At 35.5% G+C, this 6,083-nt stretch overlaps 1 long non-coding RNA gene across 1 annotated transcript; it reads right to left on the bottom strand.

The window, feature by feature from the left end:
* Positions 1-1,346: 1,346 nt before the first annotated feature.
* Positions 1,347-5,618, bottom strand: LOC137138245 (uncharacterized). The gene is made up of 5 exons (XR_010915917.1): positions 5,560-5,618; positions 5,068-5,413; positions 4,675-4,951; positions 4,523-4,557; positions 1,347-3,033 (listed from the first exon to the last, which is right to left on the bottom strand). It is a non-coding gene; the product is annotated as an uncharacterized lncRNA (long non-coding RNA).
* Positions 5,619-6,083: the final 465 nt, after the last annotated feature.

The following is a 6,083-nucleotide window of genomic DNA, read 5'->3' as shown; positions in this document are numbered from 1 at the left end:
TCACCCCAGGTAGGTGGTTTCATGAAGGAAGTGCATTTTTTTTTATGTTTCTCCATGTCAGTGTGGCTGACCATAAATTAGGGGGGGGGGGGGGGGGGGGGGGGGGGCAAATGTAGGATGATACACTTATGCAGATAAGAGCTTATTATAAAGTGTTGGTATTTTGGTTGAAAATGGGGTGTGTGAGATATTTCTGATATTATACAGACATAGAGAACAATTTTGTTCAAACAATTTTTGGCATTGGAACTCATTTTTCATGTAAATTTACATTATCTGTAAAACTAAAACTTAAATATGATGGAACATTTGGGAATGGGTAGCTGCAGAAAGGACAGAGCCTTTATTCAAACATTGCCTTCATTCCTAATTTGTCATGTTTCATTTTTTCATTTTGATCACATTTTATTAAAACATCTCTGTGGTGCTTTAATTTGCTGTCAAAAACTTTGTAGTTAGAGTTAAAAAAAAAGATTGTTACTCGCTTATTTCATGTATTTGAGGATTAATGCTAAATTTATTATGTGCAGTCTGCAAGTTCACACTAGCCAACTGAAAGTTCAGTTCACACAGGTTAAAATGAATTGGCTATCTGAAAACTATGAACTACTTCATGTGAATTTCTTCATTCATATCTTCAATCTATCATTGAATGCTCTTAGTGGTTCTGAAACTCTGGTTCCCTGATCTCTGTACAGTCTGAGTGAATCTGACACACAGAGCAAAAGGCTCTCCCTCATCCCACCTCTCTAAATCTGGTTAACTCAGAGTGTAGGCAGATGTGTTGATGATTCATATGCACTGTTGACATACTTCAGTTGCAAAATGATCTGTTCAGTTCTCCATTTACAAAAAATGACTGTGTTAATAGAATAGCTACCTCGTAGTTTAGAACTTCTACTGTAAGAATTTTTAAAGTGAATCAAATGGTTAAAAACTGTTTCCTCACACGCATTATATTAGAACATACATAAAATAGAAAATAGATCACTAATGTTCTAATAATTTCCCAAGTTGTTACTTTTATCTTTCAAACATGTTACAAACGGGTACAGATTGTCCTGGGTCACAGTAATGTTAAAAAACCCATGTTTTAAATGCAGTTTTATTATGATCGTATACACATCAAGAAAGTGATGCCATACTCTTGCCATTGTTTCTCTTTAACAGCACTGTACTATGCCGGTGTACTGTGTGTATCTTAGTTGAGACTGAGAAATGAGAAATACACTGTCATCTGGCTATGAAGACATAAGGCTGCACAAAGCTTTCAATTTCCTCCTAGCAGGGTGATGATATATAAATAGAAAAATAATTTCAAAGAAACTTTCGTTTATGTGGTTTGTAAAAAAGGGAAAAGCTTTATTTATTGCGCAGGATTGTTTCACAGCATTCATACTTAATTGTATTTCTACATGTACAACAAAAATGTTTCCACATTCTAAAACAAAGCATTAAAGTTTTTGAGTTAAAGTAGTATATATAGCTGTTGTTACATGTGGTTTTACTGCAGAAAACTGCAGGCCAGTCCTGCTGTGGCTTTCGATTTGACTGATACACTGTTTGTTCACACAACAGTGGAAAATAATCGAGGGAGGGGGCAAAACACTTGTGGCTTGTCTGCAAGTGCGTACAAACACCGCCAAGAGAGAAAGTGATGCTTTTTATATTATTCATATGCAGTCACACAGTCAGGAGATCAGTGCATTATCGCCATATCTCACATAGTAAACATTAGTTTGTTTCCTAAGTGTTACAAAAAAATGTAGGTTGATCAGTCGAGTTGGTGATTCACATGTTTTTCACACTGTGTTCTTCCCTCCAAACTGGCATTGCGTACCCAACCCCACTCAGTCCTCCCTCTTTGCAGAGCTTTACTAAAAGGAGACTTCAGAGTTCTTAGCTGGCTCCTCCTCCACCAAACCGCTTTAGTCTAACGACTAATATAGAACAAACAAGTTAAATAAGGCAGACTGGCAGAGCATGAGAATCAAAACCCAACACCAGCAAGAAATTACTGTCTTTATCTTGATGCTAAATTTTATACTAATTAGATTTTAGAGTAATTTTTAGTTACAATTTGCCAATCTTAAATATGTATAACACTACACAGATCTGTTTAGGAGATAGCTGCCATAACTGTGGTGTAAATAAATATAGTGAAAAGCATCTGCAATGTAACCTGAAGTCATGTCTGGGTACATAAGGCTTCTTGAGGTGTGAAGGTAGATGTTCATGTAACTTAGAGTAAAGTACTGCAGTTATGTCCGTTTGTGTACAGTAGGAATTTAGATACAAGTAGTAATTATAGCATTATTTTGGTCTACAACAGGAAATTACTTGATGTGTGTGGTCATGGGAGAAATCTTCCTTGGAAATCTTGGTGGACGTCATTTTTGACTCATGCAGTGTTTGTCACCACAGACTCTTTGTTTGTTCCATTATTTATGTCTTCACTTTTTTTTTTGTTCAGGTCTGAACAAATACCCAGGCTAATAATGAACCAAAACTAAGTATGCCAGTTTTTACTGCTTCATTTGATACTGGGCTAAAAGAAAACTTTGAAGTTGTTGAGCTCTGTCTTGCTCAAACCACATTGTTTTGTCTTCCTGTAAAGTGATGTGTGTGTGTGTGTTTCACTTCGTCACCGACAGACCATTTGATTCTCCTTATGGGCATCAAGATAGTCATCATTTTTAGTATAATTTGTTGCTTATCCTCATCAAATATGTCCTTTATCTCTGATTATTGGAGAGAGACATGTGAAAGTCAAAAGAAAATGAAGAAAAAGAGATGTGAAGCTACCTACAGCTGCCTATTGTCCATTTATATAGAGATAAATAAAAAACTCAAACATAAAACAACTGCAGATTAATATGTCACATCAGTTATATACAGTTCCAGCTTGATTTATCAGTTGGCAGTATAAATGACATGAGTTTCCACTTCTTTCTCCAATGCAGGTTTTCTGCTTCTCACGGTCTCTGGAAGGAATCTCAGCACTGCAGAATTTGGGCGATCAAAGTCTAGGTTCTGTAAATCAAAATTGTTAATTAAGCATCTTTCAGACATGAAGTGTGTCAGTGTGTTTAGGACCTTTCTATCAAACAACTGCTGGTGTACCCTAGTGATGGAACCTTTATTTATTGTGGCTCTGATGTGCCGCCCAAAAAAAAAAAAAAAGTGTTTCCCAAATTTTCTATAATGTTGTGCCTCCTGTGTCTGCTGATTTGTGCACGGAAATTGAGCGGATTTTCACATGAGGACTGTTCTTCCTCAGGTGATCTCCCGCTGTGAGTTAATGTCTGAAAGGCCGCTCCCAAACGGGCTTTAGTTTGATTTTTGTTTCAAGTACTACATACACAAATTCCACAAAATCTAGGAGGTTTTGTAAACATGAAATAAAAAGAGAAAGCAATCTTTAGCAAGTCACTTGAAATCTACAGAATAATGTGATTGTTTTCAAAATATATGAGCTCATTTGAATTTGATGGCAGCAGCACGTCTGGACGTTGGCAAAGGGGCGTGTTACCTGTTGTTGCATCAACTTATTATTTTATCGACACTGACGGCTTCAGAACTGAGGAGACTTTAAAAGCATTTTTTTCCCCTTCTATTCTTGCTTGACATAGAATTTCAGCTGCCCAACAGCTTTGTTGTTTTTTTTGTCTAACGCACAAAATGTTTTCAGTTAAGCAACTGGACTGTTTAGCTACAGAGCCATGCTCTGTACGGCCACACATGTTTCTTTAAAACGTGAATATGTTGTGAAGCATTAAAGGTTCCCTCCCAGATGTGCAAGTTACTCATGCGGTGTGGATTGATGCAACTGCACAGTACCAAAGATGATGGGTTTTTGTACTGTGCACTGATTTAAATTTTTAATTTTTTTTTTAAATCACTCATTGAGCCTTCCATGATTTACAAGATGTATTTCAAATTTTGGCTTATTAGATCTCAGAACAGTTTTCCACATTGCCTCAGTCAAACGTTCTCTGGGATGCTCTTAACAATCTTTTACTGACTTGTTTCCAATAAACCTCTAAAGCCTTATCGCAACTTTTTTCAGACATTGCTGGTAACAACATAAAAAATGAGCATATATTTTCTTAAAGTAATTAACTTTTCATATTCAACATTTAATGTTTTGTTATTTGTACTATTTGCCATAAAAATATAGGTTTCAAGTGATTTACAAATCACTTTATGTAATTTCTAAATAAAAAATAATGACCCCCCTTTTCTGGCAATTGGGTTTGTATATGTAGTTAGAATGTAGAGTTGTAACGCAAGTGGAAGAAAAAACTTTTTTTTCTTTCTTGACTAAATATCATTTAATCAAGTGGCTGGATCATTGACATAAGACTCAAGGAATAAAAATCCCCCATTCACAAGTAGCATTTTAATCACATAAAAATTTATGTAATGCAAGTAAAATTGTTAATATTCCAAAAAAAATCACATATTCTTCATCTTAATCATCCAACTTATTTTATATAAGTAAAAAAAAGAATGGCTGTACCTTTTTTCTTTCTTGCTTTGATTGTCCAGTCACAGCTAAATAGCAAAAAAACAGAATTCTTACTTCATTATATACTGACAATGTATTTTTTATAGTGATAAGAGGGTTCACTTCACTGACTATATTAAGAAAATAGGAAAAGTCAACTCTACCTTTGTGAAGTTTCCTGATTTTAACAGCTAGAACAAAGACGACTACAGTGAGGATAACAATCAGAGCACCCAGGATCACAGTCATCAGGTTTATTGTTCCATCAGGCTCCTCTACAAGATAAAGCCTACAGTTAAACTCTTTTTAACTTAGTGCCTTAACACAAGACGAATAGTGAAAGTATTTACCTTTTTTTACTTTTCACAACAAAATCTTGAGAGTAAAAGAGAACCTTACTTTCAGTTTTAAATTAAACTTCTTCCACAGATTGACCGTTTCCTTTGAAAAGAGATGAGAATAAAATGAAGTGAGATATATTGGTTTTCATACTACTGTGACAATAAATCAGAGCTACGGTGAATCACTAACAGAGGTTATTTAAACTGTAATCTTACCTCGAACATTTAAATGCACCGCACTGGAAATGACTGTATTTTTTCCTTTGTAAAATCCACAGAAATTACAGTCCAGAGTCTGATAAATCTGCTCGCTGTATTTTAAGAAAGACTGTTGAGGAGTTGGAGCTCATTTCAAATCCATGTTGAAATCCATCACAGTATGTGGTTCGGTTATCAGATTTGTACATGGAGGAGATGCAGCGTGGCTTAGTTGTGTAGGCCAGTCTGAACCAGTCTGTCTGAGTTGGAGTGGTTGAGATGTTGGAGCACAGCAGAGTGACTTCTTCACCAGACTGGACCTCCACAGTCTCCAAAGTCTCAGAACCTGAGACAGAGATCCAGCCTGAAACAAAAAGTAGATAAAGAAGTCTGTTTGTATGTGTAATATTCAAAGGTTAATAATATGCCAACCACAACAATAATCTTACATTCTGAAGGGTCTTTTGTTACATTGTTTGTTACCCATAATAAATAAACAGCAGTACTTACTGATCCCGCAGAGAAGCACAGTTACTGTCATGACCAGGTTCTTCATTGTGCGTTTGATTGTGTCACAGCAAGGACACTTTGACAGAGCCCTTATAAAGTGGTTTAGATGGGCAGATGGGCGGGATGTCTTTTCTTTTTCATCTTAAACTACCGGCAGATGCTACTACTTCAAAACTGTGCTTAAGTACAGCACTTATTTAATACTGCTTTGTACTGTGAAGCTTATGGAATTACAAATCCAAATCAAATGTGACTTAAATAATTTGAGGCCTTAGCAGTTCTTTACATAACAATCACTACTGCGAAAAATGAAATAATGCATGTCGTAAAGAAATAATTTAAATAATTACAATAATTTGTACATAATGTAAATAATTTAATCTCAATTTATTATCCTTGTTCCTTAGCACCACACAGAAACGTTTGCCTCATTGTGCAAATATTTTTATGGAATTTTTAAGGAGTAAATGTTTAGTGAAAGTCATGTTTCCATTGACAGTTGTAGCAGCAGTCATGGTTGCAGA

The sequence above is a fragment of the Channa argus genome, chromosome 12 (genome assembly GCF_033026475.1).
Source record: "Channa argus isolate prfri chromosome 12, Channa argus male v1.0, whole genome shotgun sequence".
NCBI lineage: Eukaryota > Metazoa > Chordata > Actinopteri > Anabantiformes > Channidae > Channa > Channa argus.
The sequence above is the reverse complement of the archived record's forward strand: the minus strand, read 5'-3'. Positions and strand labels throughout refer to the sequence as shown.